This window comes from Palaemon carinicauda, chromosome 9 (assembly GCF_036898095.1).
Source record: "Palaemon carinicauda isolate YSFRI2023 chromosome 9, ASM3689809v2, whole genome shotgun sequence".
Lineage (NCBI taxonomy): Eukaryota > Metazoa > Arthropoda > Malacostraca > Decapoda > Palaemonidae > Palaemon > Palaemon carinicauda.
In genome coordinates, this window is record NC_090733.1 from 121,048,889 (window position 1) to 121,058,888 (window position 10,000).

A 10,000-nucleotide genomic window follows, 5' to 3' on the forward strand; every position below is an offset into this window, starting at 1 on the left:
AAGTAGGCCATCGCTCGTGGCGGTGGCCTCCCGTGTTTCTAATCTTTTCTTTTTACATGATGCAGGAACGAGCGTGCGATTTTTGGTAGACACGGGTGCTTGTCGTTCTCTTTTGTCAAGGAAACTCTTCAAGACACGACGTAGTCTGTCTACATCTGCCGACGTCCGCTTGGTAGCTGCCAACGGATCTACGATACCCACCTACGGTTACGAGAACCTCACATTATCGTTCGGAAACGGTATATTCAATTGGAAGTTTCTCATTGCTGACGTCACATTGCCAATCCTCGGTGCGGATTTCCTCTCTCATTTCCACCTTCTGGTCGATGTCGCCCACCGACGAATGGTCACCGCAGACTCGTAATTGTCGACACCTCTTCATCCCGCCCCCTCTAACCTCACTCTCCACATCAGCGCACCCACGGATGCCTACGCCCACCTCCTCACGTCGTACTCGGAAGTCTTCCGTCCAGAACTTCGGCAAACGCCCACGGTTCCTGCCAAGCACGGTATTTATCACCATATCAAGACGCCGGGACCCCCAGTCTTCCCAAAATTCAGACGTCTGGCACCGGAACGATTGGCAGCTGCCAAACAGACGTTCGCCGAAATGGAGGAAATGGGCCTTTGCCAAAAGGCCTCCAGCCCATGGTCGTCGCCCTTACACATCGTTCTGAAGAAAGACGGCTCCCTCCGCCCGTGCGGGGATTACAGGCGCCTGAACATGCAAACAGAACCGGATCACTACCCCCTCCCAAACATTGCCGACGTGACCTCCTACCTGCACAAAGCGAAGGTATTCTCTACACTCGACCTCGTGAAGGGGGTATTATCAGGTGCCTATGAACCCAGAAGACATCACCAAGACCGCCATCACCACTCCGTTTGGTACATACACCTTCAATTACTCCTGTTTTGGCCTTCGTAATGCTGGGGCCACGTTTCAACATCTCATGGATGGCATCTTAGGGGACCTCCCTTTCTGTGTATGTTATGTGGATGACATACTTGTGTTCTCCTCCTCAAAAGAGGAACACCTCCGTCACGTGCGCATCGTACTCGACCGCCTGCAACAAAACGGCCTTGTAGTCCGGTACGACAAGTGTACCTTTGGCGCCAACGAAGTGTCGTTCTTAGGGCACCGCATCACTCATGAAGGAGTCCATCCCCTCCCTGAGAAGGGAGCAGCCGTTCAGAACTTCCCCGCGCCCTCGACCGTCAAAGCTCTGCAGGAATTCTTGGGCATGATCAACTATTATCACCGTTTTCTGCCAGCCATTGCCGCCACTCTTGCTCCCCTCTACGCCTTCCTCAAGGGCAAGCCAAAGGACCTGAAGTGGGGTCCCCTTCAAGAAGCAGCCTTTTGCAATGCAAAGAAGGCCCTATCAACTGCTGCGGCTCTCACTTTTGCTATCCCACATGCCCCTCTCCTTTCTCTCCACCAATGCCAGCGACATCGCTATTGGTGCAGTACTCGAGCAGGTGGTCAACGGCTCACCCCGCCCATTGGCCTTCTTCAGCAGAAAACTGTCCAAGGCAGAATCGGGTTATTCTACTTTCAATCGAGAATTGCTGGCGGTGCACTTGGCTGTCCGTCACTTTCGCCATTTCTTAGAAGGTATGCCTTTCATCATTCGCACAGACCACATGCCTCTGGTGCACGCCTTCACTCGACAGTCTGACGCCTGGTCCGCCCGTCAACGCCGACATCTCTCTGCCGTGGCTGAATACAATTGCACCCTTCAATATGTCCCTGGGAAAATGAATCCTGTTGCCGATGCCCTGTCAAGAAACACTTTGGCTGCCGTTCAACTGGGATTGGATTACAACGCCCTGGCTGAAGCCCAACGACAGGATCCAGAGTATCAAGCATGTAGGACATCCTGCACGTCCCTCCGTTGGGAAGACTTCCCCCTCGAAGACTCCAACACCACCACCCTCTGTGACGTCAGTACTGGTAGACTGCGACCTTGGATTCCTGCTCCCATGCGCCGACAGGTGTTTGATTTCATTCACGGCCTTTCACATCACTCGTTCCGTTCTACTGCATAGCTGCTGAAGGCAAAGTTTATTTGGCACGGCATTTCTAAGGATGCTAAGGATTGGGTCTGCGCCTGTACTTCTTGCCAAACTTCCAAAGTACATCGACACACGGATTCAGGAGTGGGCACCTTTCCTCAACCTCAGCGTCGTTTCGCACACATTCACGTCGACGTTGTAGGCCCACTACCCACATCACAAGGACATCGTTACCTGTTTACCGTCATCGACCGCGCCACTCGTTGGCCTGAAGCCATTCCCATAGAAACTGCAACGTCGGCATCATGCACATCTGCCTTACTCTCTGGATGAATTGCAAGATTTGGTATCCCTGTGCATATTACTTCTGATAGGGGAATCACTTTCACCTCTCAATTCTGGACATCATTAGCGAATCTCCTGGGCATCACCCTACATCAGACAACGGCCTACAACCCCGCTGCCAATGGAATGGTTGAACGTTTTCATCGCACCCTCAAAGCAGCTTTGATGTCCCGCTGCAAGGATTGCAACTGGTTTACTTAGCTTCCCTGGGTCCTCCTGGGACTAAGGACCACTCCTAAAGACGCCCTCGACGTCTCGGCAGCTGAAATGGTGTATGGTGACCCGTTGGTCGTCCCTGCCGAATTTTTTCCTTTTACAACCTCCTCCCGACGATCTCCAGCGCATACGTCACGTCATGGGAAAATTTACTTCGTGCCGCCAGACTTACAAGCCCCCAGCGAAGCATCACATACCAACAGACTTGTACTCTGCAACGCACATCTTCCTGCGCAACGACACTAGCAAGCCACCGCTAACGCTCTCTTACACAGGCCCTTTTCTTGTGATCCGACGCAGTCCGAAAGCATTCCTACTAAACATTCGTGGCAAAGAAGACTTGGTCTCCATTGATCGTCTAAAACCTGCTTATCTTCTGCCAGATGACCCGCCTACAGTTCGCCTCTCTAGATCAGGGCGCCCTATTTAACATGCATGTACAGTATGTCATTTTTAGGGGGGAGCCATGTACCAACCGTGTGTCACACGATCGTACATAAATTATTTTGTGTATATTATGCTTGTATCTGCGCTCTTCCCTCGCACTAAAAAGAACCAGAATAAACATGTCTGCGTGTTTCCTCTGTAACATTGTCTGTTTCTCGAACATGAAAATTCCTGTTGCCTTGAGGTTTTGTATATAAAGGAGAGTGTTCTTTAATAAAGTTACTCAGTTGATTGCTTCCTGCCTTTGAGTCACAACCTTTCTCTCTGCCCGTCACAGTGTCATGAATGGAAGGAAATAATATGTCACTGAGCACTTGTAAAATTTTAGTCTTATATATTCGTTGTGCATCTTGTATTTTTTCGTTTTTTATTTCCAGTAAACCGGCTCTCTGTGTAACCAACTTATAGGAAGGATTGTGTAATGAATAAAAACATTTGTAAAACATCGAATTTCCCCGTGATGTAGCCTATAGTTTAGACTCGCACACTTTTCAAACTTTCAAACATAACATGTAAGTTTGCTATATAATTTTTTTTTCTCGTCTTTCATTTTCATTTAATTTCGTGTCCTCAGGGTCATTAGACTACAAAATTTCTAAAAGGATAATGATTCCTCTTATTTTGTGTTATTTTAATGATGGTTATCCATTAGCTCTTAGCGATTGTTTTAAATTTGTCTTGAAGGCAATATATGAACAAGATCATAAGTCATAATACTCATTGAATGAATGATCAGGGGATGTAGCTCAGATGGTAGAGCGCTCGCTTAGCATGTGAGAGGTAGGGGGATCGATGCCCCCCATCTCCAGATTTTAATTTATACTGTACAATCTAATTAATTGGAAGGTTTGTCCGTATTAATAAAACTCGTATATTGGTTATATCTGCAACTAGCGTACCTTTTCTTCTTACAGGGCTGAAACGGTTATATTAAATAAATCATATCTCTTCCTAAATTAAGGCCTGTAACTGATTTCATGTGCTTAAAATATGTCATTGTATTAACCAGAATTCAGAAGGGGTATGAAGTTTGTCTCTATTGTACCTTACCATCCATTACAAGGCGATTTGAAATATGAATATTTAAAAAAGAAAAAACTACAATACCGTTCAGATTTTGTTCTTATTTGCCATGATTGATTGATTGATTGATTGATTGATTTGAAGTTATCTGGCAGCCTGACATTTATTTGCCATGAACCATGTGAACATAACAGTGATAGGTCACACACTTATGAAGGAAAGGTACACGATGAAAGTGACCGCATTACATTTACACTTCTAGATAGAGCACAGTATCTTTCCGTGTGTGAATATTTGTCTTCTTTGCTTATCTGTTTTCTTTTTATGGCAACTCAGTCAAAATATTCGCCCAACGTGGGGCTCGAACCCACGACCCCGAGATTAAGAGTCTCGTGCTCTACCGACTGAGCTAGCCGGGCTTGTGTTTTTCGGTGGGTTGACCCTATTGCTGAGCAAAGAAGCAGTGTTGCCAATCCTAAGTATAGATATGAGTTTTTAACATTTCCCAGCCATTGATTTCTTGCCTATTTTCTGTAATTAGTAAATGCAAATTTGTGAAATCATAATAAGAAAGGTTTTAGTGTTTAGATGATCATTCAAAAATATTGTTTTTGCTGATAAAATGTTAAATACCATTATCTGACTCATCGAAACTATCCCATTGCATGATTTTTTGAAATACAAATACACATACATAGGGGTGTATATATATATATATATATATATATATATATATATATATATATATATATATATATATATATATATATATATATATATATATATACACGTACTATTCACTACTTTATGAAGGCCACACACACACACACACACACATATATATATATATATATATATATATATATATATATATATATATATATATATATATATATATATATATATATATACATATGTGAGTGTGTGTGTGTGTGTGTAAAAGAGAGAAGAGGCTATTCATGGGATAGGAAAAGCATTGAATGTACCAGGAAATGCAAAGAATAAGGACGACTGATCCAACCTTTTGAACGCAAAAGTCCTTTCCACCTTTAACTAAAAGCGTGTTTATTCCTATTACGGATATTTTTGGAGATTACCGAAATGTCTCTCCATTAGTCATTAAGGTTTTCATGTTTTCCGTCCTCAAAGACGATTTTCGTCTGCTGTGCGCTTTAATCATTCGTCTATTTTGATGAAACAACTAACATACAATATGGGAGTGACTTATGCCTGTGGGTTAATCATGCTCTCCCCTTTATGGAAATGAAAATGCAATTTAGTGGTGAATAATGAGGGTCATTTTTTTCACTGAAGAGGTAATTTCCACCATCATTTTTTCCTGTTTCTAGTGGGCGTTGGCTAAATAATTAGGTGTTCCAATAGTCTTTGTGTAGATAAAGGTAATTTTTATTATCGAACAAAATATGCATTAAGGTTTTGCATCCCACCTGGTTTTACGCCATCAACTGACACTAGATCGGAGGTGGATAAGATTTTGATAAACGCTTCATTGTTTTGCTTTTGGCAGAAATTAAAAGCTAATGAAGAATGTCCGAATAAGTGTTCTATCACATGCAAATTACCTTCTTCCAATCTTTTTTTTTTTCGATGGAAAATTAATTTTTATTCTTTAGAACAAGGAAGGACGTGCAATGTCCTGCAAAGCGTAAGCCTTCAAAATGGCGGTTGCTGATGAGTGGTGTAGGATGGTAGGAGTGAGCCGTTGGGGGTAGAGTTTGTGGGATATGGCGGCTGAGGGTGGGGGGGGGGGGGGGGGGGGGGGGGGGGCGGGGGGTATCCTCATTCCAACTAGAATGCGAATTCATTAGTCTTTGCAAGCTTTTCTGTAACAATTCTAAGTCAATTAACAAAGCAGTTGATTTTGTGAAATGCTCATCAGTAATTAGAGGTCACCATCGTTTTGCTTTGGTTGACTTTAATCATTCCTTTTAGAATTCACGGCCTACCGTAGACTCGTTCCATTTTGCATTCGATTTGTGTATACTGTCATGTTGTTTATTAAAATTCAGACAATACGAAATCTTTTGTTCTGGTCGAGCAAGCAATGTAAATGGATCCATCAGTCAAGTTCTGACAGAAGGGGCTAAATAAGTTAATGGATGATTTCATGGCATCATATATATATATATATATATATATATATATATATATATATATATATATATATGTATATATCTATATCTATCTCTCTCTCTCTCTCTCTCTCTCTCTCTCTCTCTCTCTCTCTCTCTCTCTCTCTATATATATATATATATATATATATATATATATATATATACATATATATATATATATCGGTAACTTGTTCAACCAATATTCCCTTATAGAAGTTGTTTTTTTTAAAAATATGGCTAATGTTTTATTTAGACACATCCTATGACACTTTAATGCCTACTTAGACAGGTACATCATGCTAATATTCAAACAAAAATGTAGGTCTCCTTTGTTTTATATTTTCGTCTTTCACGTTTATCCATCCTTTTATTCATCTTGGTCATTTCATTCCGTCCATTTGTTCAAGGATAATTAATAATCCTTCTAAATAATCTAATCTTAAATATGCTATTCCGTTACCTATAAAGTATAGATTTGTCATATTGAGTATCAATAACAAGAACACCACTCATAAACTGAGAGGTTTGTTGTAGAAAGTATCAGGGGATGTAGCTCAGATGGTAGAGCGCTCGCTTAGCATGTGAGAGGTAGGGGGATCGATGCCCCCCATCTCCAGGTAGTAATTTTATAATAGAGATTAATTCTAGAGTGTGTTATAAACTGAGAGGACTGTTGGAGGAAGTATCAGGGGATGTAGCTCAGATGGTAGAGCGCTCGCTTAGCATGTGAGAGGTAGGGGGATCGATGCCCCCCATCTCCAGGTAGTCATTTTTTAATATTAATTAATTCTAGAGTGTGTTATAAACTGAAAGGTCTGTTGGAGGAAGTATCAGGGGATGTAGCTCAGATGGTAGAGCGCTCGCTTAGCATGTGAGAGGTAGGGGGATCGATGCCCCCCATCTCCAGGTAGTCATTTTTTAATATTAATTAATTCTAGAGTGTGTTTTAAACTGAAAGGTCTGTTGGAGGAAGTATCAGGGGATGTAGCTCAGATGGTAGAGCGCTCGCTTAGCATGTGAGAGGTAGGGGGATCGATGCCCCCCATCTCCAGATTGTAATTTATACTGTACAATCTAATAGATTGGAAGGTCTTTCCGTATTAATAAAACTCGTATATTGGTTATATCTGCTACTCGTATACCTTTTCTTCTTATTGGGCTGAAACTGCTATATCAATTTAATCATATCTCTACATAAATTTAAGCCTGTAACTGATTTCATGTATTTAAAATATGTCATTGTATTAACCAGAATTCAGAACGGGTATGAAGTTGATCTCTATTGTACCTTACCATCCAATTCAAGGTGATTTAAAACATAAATATTAGACAAAAAACTACTATACCTTTCAGAGTTTGTTCTTATTTGCCATGAAAAACGTGAAGACAAAAGTAATAGGTCATTAACTTATGAAGGGAAGGTACATGGTGAAAATATGTAAATAGGATTTTATATTGCAAGGAAGGGATACACATCACTTAGTGACCGCAGTAGATTTACACTTTTTCATGAAGCGTAGTGTCTTTTCGTGTGTGAATAGTAAACCTCTGTCTTGTTTTTGCTTATGTTTTCCTTTTTGGCAAAATATTCGCCCAACGTGGGGCTCGAACCCACGACCCCGAGATTAAGAGTCTCGTGCTCTACCGACTGAGCTAGCCGGGCTTGTGTTTTTAGGTGGGTTGACCCTATTGCTGAGCAAAGAAGCAGTGTTGCCAATACTGAGTCTAGATATGAGTTATTAACATTGTTCTGCCCCGTTTACTTGCTTATTTTTGTAATTAAAAACTTTGTCAATATGTGAAATCATGTTAGGAAAGATTTTAGTTCAGACAATCATTCAAAAGTATTGTTTCTGCTGATATAATGCTAATTACCATTATTTAACCCATCTCCGAAACTATCCCATTGTATGATTTTTTTAAATACAAACACACACACACACACACACACATATATATATATATATATATATATATATATATATATATATATATATATACATATACATATATATATATATATATATATATATATATATATATATAATTTATATTATATATATATGTGTGTGTGCGTGTGTAAAGGAGAGAAGAGGCCATTCATGGGATAGGAAAAGCATTGAATGTACCAGGAAATGCAAAGAATGAGGACGACTGATCCAACCTTTTGAACGCAAAAGTCCTTTCCACCTGCAACTAAAAGCGTGTTTATTCCTATTACGGATATTTTTGGAGATTACCAAAATGTCTCTCCATTAGTCATGAAGGTTTTCATGTTTTCGGTCCTCAAAGTAGATTTTCGTCTGCTGTGCGCTTTAATCATTCGTCTATTTTGATGAAACAACTAACATAGAATATGGGAGTAACTTTTGCCTGTGAAATAATCATGCTCTCCCCTTTATGGAAACGAAAATGCAATTTAGTGGAGAATAATGAGGGTCATTTTTTTACTGTAGAGGTAATTTCCACCGTAATTTTTTCCTGTTTCTAGTAGGCGTTGGCTAAATAATTAGGTGTTGCAATAGTCTTTGTGTAGATAAAGGTAATTTTTATTATCAACAAAATATGCTTTAAGGTTTTGCATCCCACCTGGTTACGCCATCAACTGACACTAGATCGGAGGTGGATAAGATTTTGATAAACGCTTCATTGTTTTGCTTTTGGCAGAAATTAAAAGCTAATGAAGAATGTCCGATTAAGTGTTCTGTCATATGCAAATTACCTTCTTCCAATCTTTTTTTTATAGAAAATTAATTTTCATTCTTTAGAACAAGGAAGGACGTGTAATATCCTGCAAAGCGTAAGCCTTCTAAATGGCGGTTGGTGATGAGTGGTGTAGGATGGTAGGAGTGAGCAGTTGGGGTTAGAGTTTGTGGGATATGGCGGGTGGGGGTGGGTGGGGGGGGGATCCCTTGGAGGAAAAATAACGATCCTCATTCCAACCAGAATGCGAATTCATTAGTCTTTGCAAGCTTTTCAGTAGCAATTCTAAGTCGATTAACATAGCAGTTGATTTTGGTTGACTTTAATCATTCCTTTTAGAATTCAGGGCCTACCGTAGACTCGTTCCATTTTGCATTCGATTTGTGTATACTGTCATGTTGTTTATTAAAATTTAGACAATACGAAATCTTTTGTTCTGGTCGAGCAAGCAATGTAAATGGATCCATCAGTCAAGTTCTGACAGAAGGGGCTAAGTAAGTTAATGGATGATTTCATGGCATCAATATATATATATATATATATATATATATATATATATATATATATATATATATATATATATATATCTATGTCTATCTATCTATCTATCCATCTATCTATCTATCTCTATATATATATATCGGTAACTTGTTCAACCAATATTCCCTTATAGAAATTGTTTATTTAAAAATATGGCTAATGTTTTATTTAGACACATCCTATGGCACTTTAATGCCTACTTAGACTGGTACATCATGCTAATATTCAAACAAAAATGTAGGTCTCCTTTGTTTTATATTTTCGTCTTTCACGTTTATCCATCCTTTTATTTATCCTGCTCATTTCATTCTGTCCATTTGTTCAAGGATAATTAATAATCCTTCTAAATAATCTAATCTTAAATATGCTATTCCGTTACCTATAAAGTATAGATTTGTCATATAGGGTATCAATAACAAGAACACCACTCATAAACTGAGAGGTTTGTTGTAGAAAGTATCAGGGGATGTAGCTCAGATGGTAGAGCGCTCGCTTAGCATGTGAGAGGTAGGGGGATCGATGCCCCCCATCTCCAGGTAGTAATTTTATAATAGAGATTAATTCTAGATTGT

The 10,000-nt window shown here is 40.1% G+C and overlaps 1 long non-coding RNA gene and 4 other non-coding genes across 5 annotated transcripts in view; 3 read left to right on the forward strand and 2 right to left on the reverse strand.

The window, feature by feature from the left end:
• The window catches only part of LOC137646861 (uncharacterized), a 483,899-nt gene that overhangs the window by 113,224 nt on the left and 360,675 nt on the right, over nt 1-10,000 (forward strand). The window lies entirely within an intron of this gene.
• TRNAK-CUU (transfer RNA lysine (anticodon CUU)) lies at nt 4,397-4,469 on the reverse strand. Its single transcript has one exon. It is a non-coding gene; the product is annotated as a tRNA-Lys (tRNA).
• On the forward strand, nt 7,164-7,236 carry TRNAA-AGC (transfer RNA alanine (anticodon AGC)). The gene has a single exon. It is a non-coding gene; the product is annotated as a tRNA-Ala (tRNA).
• On the reverse strand, nt 7,776-7,848 carry TRNAK-CUU (transfer RNA lysine (anticodon CUU)). The gene has a single exon. It is a non-coding gene; the product is annotated as a tRNA-Lys (tRNA).
• Nucleotides 9,891-9,963, forward strand: TRNAA-AGC (transfer RNA alanine (anticodon AGC)). The gene has a single exon. It is a non-coding gene; the product is annotated as a tRNA-Ala (tRNA).